We start from the raw sequence: 15912 nt of genomic DNA on the forward strand, positions 1-15912 counted from the left end.
GAAAATCCACTTTGAAGTTATGGTCAATGCCTGGTGAAATATAAAAATGTGTTCAAGCGCCAGCGGCTTACAGGCGCCGCCTTAATGGTGCATTCAGCCGCACGGGCTCTGTTCGCGACACTTGTCGTTCTGAAACTCGACATTTCGATCTTTACGTACGGCGTTAGCAGATAATTGCGGTATTGTTTTGCTCCGTTGTGAACTGTCTTAGCAGGAGGACGAAGAGAAGCACTTCTTGGAGCTTCCGTCAGGCCCGGCGGCAAAAGCTGGTGACAAATGAAAACCTCGATTCTACTCGGCTATATGGATGAAGCCTCCTTTCTCTCAAATATAGCTTATGTACGGACACTACGTGATGCCATTAAAGAGGAGGACAGGGCCCCTGGGAGTTTTGATCGTGTACTGCGCATCAGCGCAGAGACATAACTATTCTTTTAAGGATATTTCGCGGCGCATAATAAAGTGAGAACCTGTGCGGTTACACATAAAGTATAATATTAGCGTGAAATATTTTACATCCTTCGAATGAGAAAACGTGGAAATTATTACTCTTTTGTTCATTATCAGTAAGTTCGGAAGGCATGACTTCCTCAACTCATCCATAGGCTCGATATTCAGCCACATAAAAAGATATGCCAGTTCTCTAAACTAAAATAAATACAGGAAATATAAAATAAGACGAGAAAAAAATTCTAATTATTTGATTCCTAATAACATACAAGGGTCTTTCATAAAACTACCTGAAGTTATTTTTAAAAAGATTATATCTAAAGGCGTGTATTAGATTTTTGGGGGCTTGAAAGCTGAGAAACTTCGAAAAGTTGCTCACCTTTTCAAAGCCGCGAAACGGGAGCCTGCTTGAACACGTTGACCAAGCAAGCTTACTGTTATATTTTGTTAGAGATGATAAATTAAGTTGTTATGAGCATCTAAATATGCATAATTATTCACTGATAATTATGCATATTCATTTACATTTTTAGTATTGCAGTCAATCTGTCTGCATTTGTAATCACCATACTAAAATTCTAAAATAATGATTAGTATTATCCATAAATCTTAATTGATAAGAACACCTTTGCGCGTTGGAGAGTTGATTGAATTAATAAAGCCACCATTCGACCTAACTGCTCTGTCTTTAAATGCATTCTTTAATCTCCTAACAGACACAAATATTCAAAGAAACATGTTTCTATTGGTTTCATTTTAGTACATGTTTTACCAGCAGAACTAGTTTGTAAAAAGCTCACGTATATTTCAATGTACGTTATCACTAGAATTCCGTATTTTGGAAGTTTATTTTTCGTGAGATTCGGCGGATTTTTTTCGGAGTTTATAGGTGTTTATTTCTGTTGACTCCAAAATCTACGAAGTTTGAAGCTTAATTCTGGCACTGTTTCTTATGCAAAATAAATAAATAATATCCGGGTGTAAACGTATGCTAGATAAAGAAAAATAAAACGCTCTTATATCAATTAATATTTTTTTCAGCTGGATTTGATGCTGGTGCCATTGCTATTGGCAATAGTAACTTGTCCCACGGCGAAAGCTGCACACATCTGTGGCTTCGATAAACGTCCATACCCTAAAAATAAACTCCAGGAGGTAGTCGCCAGGAAGCACGTATTCATCCTATCCTATTCCACGCTACCCCGCGAGAGTGGGAAAGGATGTAAAAGGGAAGTTTCAGCTGTCCCTCATCCAATTTTATGCAATCTCTATGGTTCATACCTTTAACTGTTACAGAAACACAACCTCTCCTTCCTCTTAAAACATAAATAGTATGGCGCAAACTGAAAACCAATACAGAATCTTTTGTCGTGACCGGAAAGTACAATGACATTTCGTCCTGAACCTTGACGAGATGAGCAGTTAAGATCCCTTTTTGTGAATGGTACGAGATTTGAAAGATAACTCTGGTGGCATTTTCCCGTAACTATTGACCCTGTGCGCTGATGAAACTTAATTGTAAACTACCGTCTTTATTTAGTTTAATTGGGGAAGGGGGAAAGGGCATTGACAGATTGAAATTCGGAGACTATTGGATAAATCCAAATTGACCAAAATTTTACCGGCGGGTGTTTTTTGGAGTTTTTCTGATTTATCCAGAAACTCGGAACCCTAGTTATCACTGAACACTTGGCAAAAACAGAATATGTATATTATATTGCGTTTAGTTTTGTGTAAGCCTGAAATTCTTAAATTGTGGCCCCTGGAGGTAACCTCACACACAAAACCTCAACTTTAAATTTTCATATCACTAAGCAAAGCTTGCGGCCACTTTCTTGTTTGTATGTTAAAAGTTTTATAAAATCAATATTAAATGCATATTATTAAATGGTATTTTTTTCTCAAGTGCTTCAGCCAGATTCGAGTTTCGGGTCCGGTCAAGCCTTGAAGGGCTTGTGTGGCCAGGTTCCGCATTAATAAGTCGATTAAAATACTCACACATAATCACGTGCACATATGCACCAAAAGCCACGCAATAATAATAATAATAATAATAATAATAATAATAATAGTAATAATAATATTAATCACTATTTATTTTAGTGCCCAGGAACAACCTTTCGGTCTTGGTACTGGCACACTGAATGAAAATGAATACATAAAACACACAAATACAGAAGAGCAATGCACTATACAGAAGCTGAATATTACCATACACAACATACGCTGAGTTGAATGATAACAAAATACAATTTCTAGGTCTCGTTGACAATGAAGAGGAATTGCAGTAATGTAAAAAGTCTGAGACGCACTCAAAGCGAATACTATACGAAGCAGTAGCACAAGGACAGACCCAATAATAATAATAATAAATGAAAAATGTTTACAAATCTCAGTAATGCGAAATTGAAGCGTGGCCTCGAGGATCAGGAGCGGATGGTACGGAGGGGAAGGTATCCTCTCCTCCTCCTCCGTACCCTCCCATACTCTTCCTCTCCCCCTCCTCCTCTCCTCCTGCCCCTGAATTTGTTCATGGGTGCCGTGACACAAAGTCGTGACGTCATTTTCCTCGCTAAATTTAGTGAGGAAACTGAACTGGTGTTGAGGTCATTTGACGTCAATTTTCCCGCTAAATTTATCGGGGAAATGTTTTTGATAACTTTAGCGGGGAAACGTCCCAGAATGCAACGCGTGCGGTTACGCCGACGGCGACACCGCTCAAGCCGGAAACGAGCGCCTAAGAGCTGCGCTCTAGAAAATGCAATGTATCGCAAATTGCCCTGCAATTGTGTTTCTACGTGAAACGCTCTTGGTTAGTAACCTCCAGGCACTTCTTCTCGAGCTCTGCCTCCAGGACTCTCCGCTTCTCTCACCCCATTGAATCCACCCATTGACCCCACCCACCCCTCTGGACCTCACTGACTCCTCTTCGCCCCATCGACTCATTGACTCATTGACCCATTGACTTTCCCGTTCCGATCGGCCTGTGCCCACAGAGCATGGGGAATGACGGGCTGCTGCCGGTCACGTGTCAATTTGCCCAAACTAGCCTAAAACGTTTGACGGTAATAATAATAATAACCATTATTTAGATTGTCCAAAGCAACCAGAATGGATTTTTGATTGGCGCACCTCCACAAAAACACAGTAAGATATATATTTGATAACATCCAATGTACAAGGCAATGTGTATTTTATAATGCGTTCATGAAAAGTTTCCTTCAGCTTTGGTGGTCTCCAATGAGTAAAGACTAGAAATATGCAGCTGAGTTAACAGTACTAATCGAATGTAATATTTGTTAGAACATCCCCGAAATACAAAATCTTCGGCGGTTGCGCGATTTTATCTTCCGGCGGTTTAGCAACAATAATTCAATCCGGTCAGTAGGGTTCTTTCATCTGCATATTCTAGAATATATTGTTTTAACGTTTTCAGACATTAGTATTTTGAGTAGTTTATAAGCATTGCTTGTGTTTCTGTAAATTCAGGTTACGCCTCAGTGTCGTTGTTGGATTTCCATTTATTAATGATGTTGAATTTCCATCCATTGTTGTTGGATTTCCATTTACGTTTTTGGATAAGCTGGATTTCGATTTATTTATAATGTACTTCAAATTATTTATTGACGTTGAATCACGTCAGGGTTTATTCTAGTTTGATCGAATTTTTGTCATGCCAATAAATTCACGTTCGCCGCTGCTTCGATAAGGATTTACATTATCTTGGATTGACTCTATTGAGGAGTAAATTAATATAATCCTCAGAAGATAGTTTAACACGTATTAAGCGTATTTTATAATAGAATTAATAAAATACCAAAAGAGGCACAAACACTGTACTGAGGTATTCTCGAAGTTGGTGAAGAAGATCTTATTGCTTGAGCGAAACTACACGTACAGTGCTCTTTTAGATAAAAAATAGTTTAACCCTTTGACGGTCGTCACTGTAGGTTTACGGCTGCGATTTCACATTTCAAAGTGCTCGCCTAAACGGGAAACCGCGCACATGATGGAAGGTGATGCTGTTTGTTTTGTCTTTGCCGAACTATAAACGTTATGTTAGCACGGTGTATCGCTCCTGTATTTATAGCTTAAAACTTTGAAATCTATTTATAGTTTTGATATTAGACGCTCGGCGCACGTACTGCGCGCTAAATGTTCGCTTCTCATGTCGGCTGCTCTCGAGGTAATGGCAGTTGGAACACCGGCTCTTCCGATTCAGACATTGAACGCATCTCTTAGTTAGGGTTCACCAACCGACGGAACAGCTTTGTAAAGTACCTCCGGTTCGGAGTCTAATAAAATACAGAATGGAAGAGTGATGACAGCTTTTCGTCTTCAATATAACTGTTTGATGCTCCTAAACCTGAACAGGTTGCAAGCAAAGCATGTGTTTTCGCTAGATAATTAGCAAAAACATCCTGCACTGACCTTTCTCTTATACGATCCCTTTAGAAACAAAAGCCGACCAGTACCAAGCATCTTCCGGGGAAAAATATTCTACCGTTAAACGGTTCATAGATTTATTCACGTTACACAAGGACGTTGACGCCTTTTTACGCGTCTTCTTTCTCTAGAGTCACCGGTTCAGCATCATGTTGACTAGTTGAGTTTATGATGACTTTTACAGGGCGTGCACTTGTAGTGCACTTCGTGTAAAACTGTTGTAGTATGGTGGGAGCTGAGCTCAGATGGTACGCATAAGATCAAGGTGAATAAACGAGTGAGATGTGACTTGGTCGGTACACACCGCGGCCAAAAATAACATGATGTTCATCTGAAGGCTGCTCGCCCACACTGAAGCGAAAGTGCGGAATTGAGCGAAATGAGGAAGCCGCCTGGTCAAGGATGTGGCTAATCCGGAAAGCACCAGGACGAAAAAGGTCGCAGAGCAAACCGACCGTCTTCCATACATTTCTGCCTCTTTAGCCACATGAAAACGTTCTCCGCGTTGAGAGTTGCGAAGAGTGAATCTCGTTATTGGTTCCATAGAAATAAACAATGCGTTGCCAAAACTAGGACCGCCCAAACGTACACGCTAAACGTTTTTACACCCTTATGGCTGTCAATCAACTTCTCCCAGAGCTTACATACTAAAATTGTTACAGCACGTGTATGGTGCTGGTGAACACCCTAAAATATATAGTGATGTCCTGGTCTAATCTGTCAAGGACACATTAGACCAGGATGGTACACGAAATCAAAAAAGCTTAGACAAAAAAGCGAGAAACAAATAAAAGTTATATTTATTTACAAAAAAAAAAAAGCGAAACTGAAGGTTAAAAAAAAAGAGCTGCTTCAAAGTTTTGAACAAATTTCCATATAGAAAGTCACGTCGCCGCGAAGGTGGGGTTGATGATCGCATACTGATTCCCCTTTGAATATTGGTCGTCGGCGAGGTTCCTCGTGCCGGATAAAATTGTCCGGGATGATATTCTGGGACGGGATAGGAGCTTGCCGTGTGCTGGGTCGTGGTCAGCTGCCGGTGTACTCGTCTCGGAATGGAGCAGAAGCTCAGCCGTCTCGTCTAAAATAAAGAGTCCCACAGAGCCTCGGAATCTCTCTCCCTTTCACTTCCGTTTCTTTTCTTTTCGCTTCTTTCTTTTTTCAATGCGTCTTATTTTTTATTATATTTTTATTTTTTATAACTTTTACAGTTTAAAGGCCAGTTCTCACATGCAGCGAAGCGCTGATGTAGCGCTCCTCACGTGCCATCAGCTACTTATCCTCTGCCATGAGCAACAGTTTTGACGGTGCGATACAAAGCTGGTGAACGCTGCCGTCAGCACGCGCTTAGCGCGAGGTTAGCGCTATGCTTGTAGCACTCCGCTGCATGTGTGAACGGGCCTTTAGATATATGCTTTTGAGAAGCAACACGTTATCTCGCAGGTGCGCTGCATGCAACAAATACAGATAAAGAAAAACACACAGAGACAGAACACACAGCCCTGTTGACTGCTCGCCCACCTTATACACCAACTCATGTTGACAAACAAACCGGAGCGCCCTTAGCCGGCGCCGCGCATGCGCGATGGAGCTTGGGAAGAAGCTCGCCGTTGCCCATAAACAAACCATAGAAATGCGATGTTTTCGGCGTCGGTGTGAGTCCCCCTGCCCTTTTTCGCGTTGGAATTGTTGATTCTACGTCTTCCTGGCGATGTATGACTACTTGAGCGTTGTCAGCGAAATTACCGAGGCTCGTTACACCACAAAACTTCGCGTAAATAATGTGACATGCGGTTATTCTTTGCGCGTGGACGCCGCAGAATGTACGCTAAAGCCTGATTTGCATGATGAGATTCTGCTCGCTATTTTCAGTGGCGACGTCGCTCGGGCTGCAAAAGCATGAACCGTAGCTGAGATGGTCGACGCCGGTACTGAAAATCGCAAGCAGAATCGGACCAAGTGAATTAGGCATAACAAGTCGGTGATGGCCACTGGTAACAATGATCAACATCTCCTTGTATCTACTTTTTACATCGAGTCTGCTTACCAACTTTCAAGCTTAAGTCTTTTGAGGCCTGCACTTACTTCTTATCGCAAGTACCGGGCCAACATTTCATTTCGCCGCTAATCGAATACAGCAGACACTTGAGTGAAATGCGTACATCGCAATCGACGAGCTCGTTGAACGCGGCCTGAAAGCATCCTCAGCGGTGTGGCTGATGCAAGGTACACAACCTTGTCAAAAACGCCAAATCACAAGCCAGTGGCAAATAAAAGTTACCTGCGATTTAGAAAAGCGGAGAATAATAGACGAAACGATCACACCAGCTCACATGAGGGACCCCGCGCTTTTAAATTACTGCTGTTTTCGTTGTCGTTCTTCCCGAGAGGTGGCGCCACTGTTAGGGTTCAAGTTTAAAGTAAAAGAAAGCTTTCCGATCAAATATTGGTTCGTTCAAAACGCTCGTTGGGCGTAGTGAAATGGCTTACGTTCAATTGTTTGTGGTATAGATTTATGAAATATTATTCGTGGCTTTTCCGGAATAACATTTTGAGTTTCAAAGTCAATCTCTTCATACGAGTGTTTCAAAGCATTTTCAAGAACATATATAATACGGAAGTGCACGAAACATTATACGTTTATTCTCTGGATATACATTTTTGTCACGAAAGAAGCAATTTTCAGAAAGATCGTTTGCCACCTTCAGAAGTTAGGTGAGCTTAATATTGAAAAATACCATATATTTAAAACCAAATATACCGTATATATCTCTTTTAGCACCAAGAATATTTTACTTGTCGTCTATATTAGACAAAAACGTGAAATGTTTTGTCTAAAGATTTGAAAACCAAGAAGTCAGTCTGTCTGAAAAGCCAACCTGAAAAATTTTCTTCCGATTGGCAGAGCATTATTTCGGAATGGGATATATTATATTGATATATTAGTATTTTTCTCCAATGATTATATTTTTCTGGCCCATTTTGCTTCACATGAAATTAGTCGAGTTTTGTTAAGACGGTTTTAATAACGACATGGCCGGGCAACTCGACCTTCACATGCTGTCAGCAGGCGTGCAAGCTTTGACGGCAAATACTTTAAAACAGTCTCAAAGGGGCCCTGCAATCCTATTTACACGTCTACCTTTTTTCTTCTTGCTGCTCTTTTAACATTCTTCGTGGTTAGGGCAAGTCAGCGGGCACGGAGAGAGTAACTAAATATCAGTGCGTCATATTTTAACCGGACGACGCGGAAACCTCCCCCTCCTATGGAAGCGCCCCATGGTGCCGAACGCGCGCGGCGTGCGACGAACTCCTGACATTGTCGGTCCCGGTCAGCTGCTGCCTTACGACTGCTCAAAGCCGCGAAACGTTTTTTTTTAGTCGAAATACAACATATAAGAGGTGCGAACCGTTTTAATTATTCATGATAGTTGTTTTCGTTCAGTACTTTAGATGGGAAAAGAAACAAATGCCGTTTCGAAAGTACGGAAACAAGAAGCAACGCCCGATGACAAGTCGACATACCCGCCACCAAGCGGTGGGAGAGGCGGCGAAGGCCGGCGCAGCGCAACGGCGGATCCTAGCAGACGACGCACGACGCCGACAGCACATTTTGCAAGAAGCGAAAGTGCGAATTTGTCTCCTATGGCCTCGCGCCACAGGAGATCCACCCGGAACTTGTCCGGAACTTGAGCGTCGTCGAGTTCGGGCCGAGAGGCATCGCCAGTTCGCTCCGGACGCTTACGAGGAGTGTCTTCGTACGGTACTACTCCCAGCTCTGGACTTCTATCGAGGATCGGGAGCTCCAACTCCGAGAAACCCGGTAAATTCGTGCCGGCAAGTGCGCTGGAGGGCAGAAGCGAGCAACGAGCCGTTGACGCGCATGGGGCTGCAGGGGAAGCGGCCAGCAACGTAAGCCGCGGCCGACCGACCATGCAGTTGCTTCGCTTCCTCCATTGGCCACCCAAGGCAGGACCAGGGACGTCATGAAGGAGGTTACTTCTTGCTTGCTTTTGCAATTTCAATTTGCCGATACCTTTTAAAATAAAGCAAATTTCTAGATAAGAAAAGTTCCACTAACTTACTACGATCAGTGTGCTCAGGTTCGGTGCGAATTAAAAAATGAAAAAAAACCGTCAACCCAGAGGAGACTAGTATTAGTTTCGACTAAGCAAAAATGCTGAACTTGAGGTTACCATTAACGCTTTGAGTACCGGATCTTTTCCTGCGTGTCGAACACAAATTTTCGTCCTATACAAAAAAAAAAAAAAAACTGTAGCATGATTTATGAAGTATATCTATTAATAAAATGCACACTAATCTATGAGTTCAAAGTTAACATATGTCTCCATGCCTGCAACCTAGGATATATTTTCTAATTATACCTTTTGACAATGTACTACGCAAAGTGGCACTCCGGCCTCGTAACGAGGGGTAACGCTTTTTTTTTTTATAGTGGCCTTAACCGACCTTTTCCATTCCAAACTGGGACCTCATTATTCAGTTTATTTAGTTAAATTAGTTTATTACTAATTTCTAGGTCTCATTGATTGCCTTAAAGCGTGAGGTTGAGCGAAATATAGGTTCACCTTTCTGGAACAATGGGAGCAAACCCAGGACAGAAGTACCGTAAACAAAACGTTCCACATGCCGTCAACAACTGTTATTAGAAAATACATCGTTGTTCTACACGAAAAAAAAAAGATCGACAGCCCAGTTGCGATGTTGACTAAACTGTCGACTAAACTTTACGAAAATCCGTTCCTTCGCTTCTTAAATATAGGTTTTAAGGCCGGTTCAGACACTTGCGTTTGAGTGCGTTTGACTGCGTTGCGTCGAGAACCGAAAGCGAGTCACCGGCACATCTGTGCTTTGAATGAAGCGTGGAATCCAATCCAAGGAATCATCTTGGCACGCGATATAAGCAGCCGTGATGTCCTGGTTTCTAGCAGCCGCAAAGCAGTCAAACGCAACTGTCTGAACCATGCTTTAGGGGTTATGTTACAGTTACTAGTATTTACGGTGACTACAATTAGGGACCAGAAAAGTTAAAATAATTTGATTCATTGGTCAATTTTCACGTTCTTGAGCGCGTTTTGTAAATTGCGCGCAGGGAAAGCGCCGCAAGATGTGCCCGTGATTTCGCTAGCAAGAATGACGTAGTCGTTTCAATCGTGTCGTCACTATCTCGGCAGCCTGTCCTTGATGGGTGCGCCGGTGACACAAGTGGCGGTGTGACTGAAAAGACTATGCCATTCTTTTAGGCGTCATTGTGGACAGGACTTGCGGCGCTGTTTTGTGGCGAAATTCGTAAATCGAGCTAATGAACATTGATTACTTAATATCTAAAAAAAAAACATTACATTTCCGTAAATTATTTTAATTCGTTTCGCCGGCAATAATAATTTCCGTTAATGCTGCAATTCTAGCATGAACCCTAAACCAATAATAAAAAAAGTTAATAAACGAGGTTCAGCTGTTTAGCCAATCTACCATAACGATTAAGGCCCGTTCACACTCTTGCAACCGAGTGCGACCGAGAGACGCCAGACCGGTTTTTAAGCCTCTTGCGATCTCTTAGCACCAGCTCCGCTGCCGCGCATCCGGTCCTAAGAAGTCGCAAAAGGCTTAAAAACCGGTCTGGTCTTTCTCGGTCTTACTCAGTCGTAAGAGTGTGAACGGCGCTTTATCCTCCGCCGAATCTGATAAATGCATGACAAAGACAGCACCCCTCTAACTCGTCACCCATTAAAAAAAAATATATCTCTTCGAATTAAAATTAAACAAACTGTAAACTTTAAATGCCTCTGCGTTGAAAGCTCAGTTCTCCCCTTAAAGAACATTATTGACTCTTTATGCAAGTTATATAAGATATTAAATTCTTATGTTTTCAATAGACCGTTTCACAAATGCAGTTCCATCGAGTGGCTGAAATACCCGTCCAAATAGTTGTATGCTCATGGCGGATAAACCTGGTATCTATTCATCAACGGTAGACGTACGAAAGTTACGGTGTTTTCCGATGAACAGTTATTTCTTTATTTGCTTCAGTTTCGATGGTGTCACGAAATTACACACACTCTGTATGCAGTACAAGGCGCTTATAGTTGAGTAAACTAAAGCCCCTCGATGTGTCTGCGTTCGTCTTGTAAGTAGCGTCAAATGCGCGAGTGCACGAGGCCCATGTCTCGAGCGGCCCTTGGAAGCAAATGGCGGCACAGCACTGAAATGAGCGGGCCTTGGAAGCGAATGGCGGCGGAGCACCCGCTCATGGCACGTGTCTCGCGCGCTTCCACAACAATGGTTGGCGGTACTTGTAAAAAAACGCTTTTATCAAGGGGCTTTAGAGTAAACCAGTTGATAAAATTCACATGTCATTGTCATGAGCTGTCTGGGGCGTGCCGAAGCCAAGCAGTCCAAGGACTTACATGACAGCCTCAAATGCGTAGCGCATAGAAGCTTATAAGTCTCGTCACGGTGGCATCCAACAACAATACAGCGATGTAACGACTGGATGCTCAGGCTCCGCATTATCGGTTTCTGTCTCTTCATATCCTTACTTCACCATCCATCAAAAGGCCGTCATTCGCGTGTACAGATGATACACACTTTGGTGATGATAGCTATTGAGGTGGCCAGACGGAATTTCGGAAAGGGTTGAGTACTTTATTATTTCTGGATTGGAAACATCATGTTGGCGTATGGGTCTTCCATAGTAACCGAAAATAACAAAACGATAAAAAAAAAAAACGACAACACGATTTTTTGTGGTATTGTCCCTTTTTTATCGTTCCGTGTTTTCGGTCATTATGGAGGTTCTTCACGAGCTCGCCTGTGTGTTGGTAATTGTTGTTTCGTCCGGTTTTTTTTTTATCGTTCCGTGACTCCGGTTACTATGAAAGTTCTGTGTGTTACCCTTTCTTGGTGTGTTGGTGGTGTACAGACAATGCAACCTAGGCTACGTGAAAAAAGTATAGGAATGTAATGTTTTGAAAAACTTATTTCGCGATATTTTATTAGGTAAACCAGCTCACAGAGTGGTTTTAGTTTTACCAATTTTATAATGCAGCTTTATCATTCTTTCTCAGTTACATCTAATGTACATATCAAAAATGTGGAGAAGTTAACACATGGCATTAGTGCAAGAAAAGGTTCCTCTTAGCATATCGTTCGTTCAACTAACAAAACGTAGTAACCGAGGTGTTAACAGTTCCTTATAGAGGTTACGGCTAGACTACGTACGCAGCCGCTCCTCAAAGATTTTGCCTGGTTTAAAGATAAACTATCGTTGCATACATAACTGAGGTAGTTTTCAGTGAACCTGAAAGGCATATGTCCTTTAGCCTATCTACGGTGACTGCAAGCATAATATATTTTCGTGCTGTGGGCTTGCCGTCAGCGCTTTGGCACGCCCCAACCGAACCCGCACGCAAAACTTTATGCCAATAGTCTGAACAAAAACCGCTTATGGTCAAGAGGTCCAACGAGTCAAAAGGTCCAACGAGTCAAGAGGTCCAATAGCCACGTGGCAGCCGAGTCAAGAGGTCCAACGAGTCCAAAGGTCCATTTCGGGTCAAGAGGTCCAACGCGTCAAGAGGTCCAACGAGTCAAAAAGTCCAATTTGTGTCAAGAGGTCCAACGCGTCAAGAGGTCATTCGAGTCAAGAGGTCCAATGCGTCAAGAGGTCCATCGAGCCTTATTTTTATCTCCTCTGTTTATAATGATATTGCTTTTAAAGACTGCGTGTGACGGTTACTGACTGTTTGACCTAGGGTGCCTGTTTGACCTATTTGAATTGTTTTGGAGAATACAAGTACTACATAGCCATTGGAGACAACTAGACAGATACTATTGGCCACAATGTATATGTATTTCAGTGGTATATATTAGATAGTGCCAGGCGACATATTTTGAACTTGTAGAACTTAATATCTGTGTTCCAGTCTTTCTGTTCTATGGGACTCATTTATGCCATTTCTACGGAAGAGTCTCTCAAATTCCCAAAATATAAAATACAAATGTACCTCAGCATCTCGCGTTTAGCCTTCCCTTTCAGGCATCTCAGTATGTGTAATCGCAAATACTTCCTTGGGTAATTTTGTCCAGTCCCGGGTTCTCGTATGTTCTATTAAAAATATGATGCACTAATATTTTATGCTTTAGTTTTTATTCACAGAGTTCATTGAATCACTAAAAAGTCAAATAACACAACATGGGAAGAAACTCAAATATTATTGGAGGAAATGATGCCACTTGGCGTCCAATACAGTGTTGCAAAGGAATGCGAGCATTGTCTCCTAGAAACGTTATGACCTGTGCAAACTATAGCGGGTTAATTTGGGCCGTTGGCTTACTCAAAAGCAGGGAGCAGCCACAAATACTTATGCTAGCTATATGTAACTCCTTTATTGCTCTTTATTTTTGAGGATGATGTGAAATAAACCATGCAACTCAACGTTTCTATGATTAAGCATTCCTGACACGAATTACCTAACATTTGTCTGTCGATATCATTTATTTTTAGTTGAAATTACGCAATGTGTTAGTCGGTTGGAATTGTAAGATGGTGGGTTACTTGCTCAATCATTTTTAGAAAATTGGTCATAGAGTTTGAAGTCGATTAAATAACTGTTCGTGTTGGAAAGCAGGTCGATCTCTGAAGCCGAAAGATCTCTAGTGTGTCCAGTGCTAGGCCATGGCGAAGAGAAAAATGACTAACTTTACATGCCATGCTGCGCCAGGGCAAACTGTCTCTTCAAGTTCTTCAAAAACCAAGCACTTCAAAATATCAAGGAAGCTATTTTGACGAAATGTGAACAACTTTAAATAATTATTACAACTTTTAAAAATGATGTCACAGAAATTAAAAAAAAGAACTATGTTCAGTTATCCTGACGTCAAACGCAGTAATAGAGCTTTAGTGTGATGGTGGACGTCGAAATAGCAAATAACTATCCGTGGGCTGGGAGGACTATCCAGTCCGTGGGCTGGGAGGACTAACATCCTCGAACACCGAATTGATACTGGAGACACTCCGCCTATCCGATTTAACGCGCGGCCCCTAAGTGTTCACAAACGCACACTCCTGGACGGAGCACTGAATGAGATGATTCGGACCGGAGCCGTCCGTCCCTCGAAAAGTCCATGGGCTTTTCCGGTTGTGTTAGCACCCAAGAAGGATGGCACCGCACGCCTCTGCGTAGATTACCGTCCTCTGAACGCGGTCACGAAGCGAGATGCATACCCCTTTCCATCAGTCTCGTCTGTTTTATATGCACTGGGGTCTGCACGGATATTCACAACCCTCGACTGTAGTAGGGGATTTTTGCAAATTCCCGTAGCAACAGATGACGTCCCTAAAACAGCATTCGTTTGCCCCAGGGGTCTGTTCGAATTTGTCCGACTCCCCTTCGGCCTATCTAACTCCCCTGCGAGCTACCAGAGGCTCATGGATACAGTCTTGGGTGATGCGAAGTTTAACTATGCAATGGCCTACATGGACGACGTAGTAGTGTTTTCTAGTACTATCGAGGACCACCTTCACCATTTACAGGTCGTCCTGAAGCGCATGAGTGAAGCTGGTCTCACGATTAACCCTTCAAAAGTGCAACTTGCATCACCCAAAGTGGAGCTTCTTGGCTTCGTGGTCGACCAAGGATCGCTCCAGCCGCAAGCAGAGAAGCTCAGAGCAATTATAGAATTTCCCCAGCCACGAGACAAAAAAAGTTTACAACGGTACCTTGGCATGGTGGGATTCTACCGCGAGTTTATTGCCAACTGCGCTGATTTGGCCCGGCCCCTTCACCAGCTATTACGCCGGGAAGTTCCATGGACCTGGACTTCCGCTCAGGAACAAGCGTTTAAAGCGTTAGCAAATGCTATTGCGGATACTGCGTCTCTGAGACTTCCTAATCTCAATGCTCCATTCGTCCTCCAAACGGATGCCAGTGATTACGGTATAGGTGCAGTATTACTCCAAGAACATAACGCAGCGTTGCGGCCCGTTGCATTCGCGAGTCATACTCTCACCGCGGCCGAATGTAACTATACGGTAACCGAAAAAGAATGTCTAGCTATAATATTCGCTTTGCGAAAGTTTGACATGTACCTAGATGGAGCGACCTTCACCATCCAGACTGACCATCAAGCATTAACATGGCTGAAAAACCTTAAACACCCCGCTGGACGCCTTGCCCGCTGGGCTCTGGCTTTACAGAAATATGATTTTTCCATTGAATACAAACCGGGAAGGTTCAATGTCGCAGCAGATGCCCTGTCACGAGCACCCCTACCCCCCCGAAAAGCGGATGACACAGCGGAACTCGTCGCTGTTGCTGACGCTGAAGTCTCCTGGGGTCTTTCTGTGAGCCGGGACGAGCTACGAGAAGCCCAGCAAAAAGACGACATGTGCCAAAAGGTATCTCGGTGCTTGACTCAGCCCCATCAAACCGATGGAAACAGGACGTAGGGGTCGGTAGACGCATATGTACACAGCGAGGATGGACTCCTCCTTCGCTACATACCGCAGGCAGACGAAGCCGACCCCACAACGTCCCCTTTTCGTGTGGTCGTACCCCGTACATTAAGGCAAACTTTCCTCCGGTATTTTCATGACAGTGCGCTAGCGGGCCACAGTGACGGTCAGAAAACCTACCAGAAACTGTGTCGCGTTGCCACTTGGCCGAGGATGCGCCAGGATGTTCTCCGCTACACACGCAGTTGCCTACGTTGCCAACAAGCCAAACCCAGGGGAGGTAAACCCCCTGGTTTGATGCAGTCAGTGGAAAGTCGTTATCCATGGGAGATTGTTTCATGTGACATAATGGGCCCCTTTCCACGCAGCCCCAAAGGAAACAGGTATCTCCTGGTAGTCACCGACCACTTCTCAAAGTGGGTGGAGCTTCACCCTCTCCGCCAACTGAGTTCCAGGACCATTTGGGACAAATTGAGGGACACCTTCACCCGCTTCGGGTTCTGTTCCCAATTAATTTCCGACAACGCATCCTACTTCACAAG

The 15912-nt window shown here is 43.2% G+C and overlaps 1 protein-coding gene across 1 annotated transcript in view; it reads right to left on the reverse strand.

Annotated features, from left to right (window-relative positions):
* The window catches only part of LOC8037813 (PDZ domain-containing RING finger protein 4), a 175285-nt gene that overhangs the window by 19553 nt on the left and 139820 nt on the right, over positions 1–15912 (reverse strand). The window lies entirely within an intron of this gene.

Source organism: Ixodes scapularis, unplaced genomic scaffold (genome assembly GCF_016920785.2).
Source record: "Ixodes scapularis isolate PalLabHiFi unplaced genomic scaffold, ASM1692078v2 PGA_scaffold8__174_contigs__length_109621045, whole genome shotgun sequence".
Lineage (NCBI taxonomy): Eukaryota > Metazoa > Arthropoda > Arachnida > Ixodida > Ixodidae > Ixodes > Ixodes scapularis.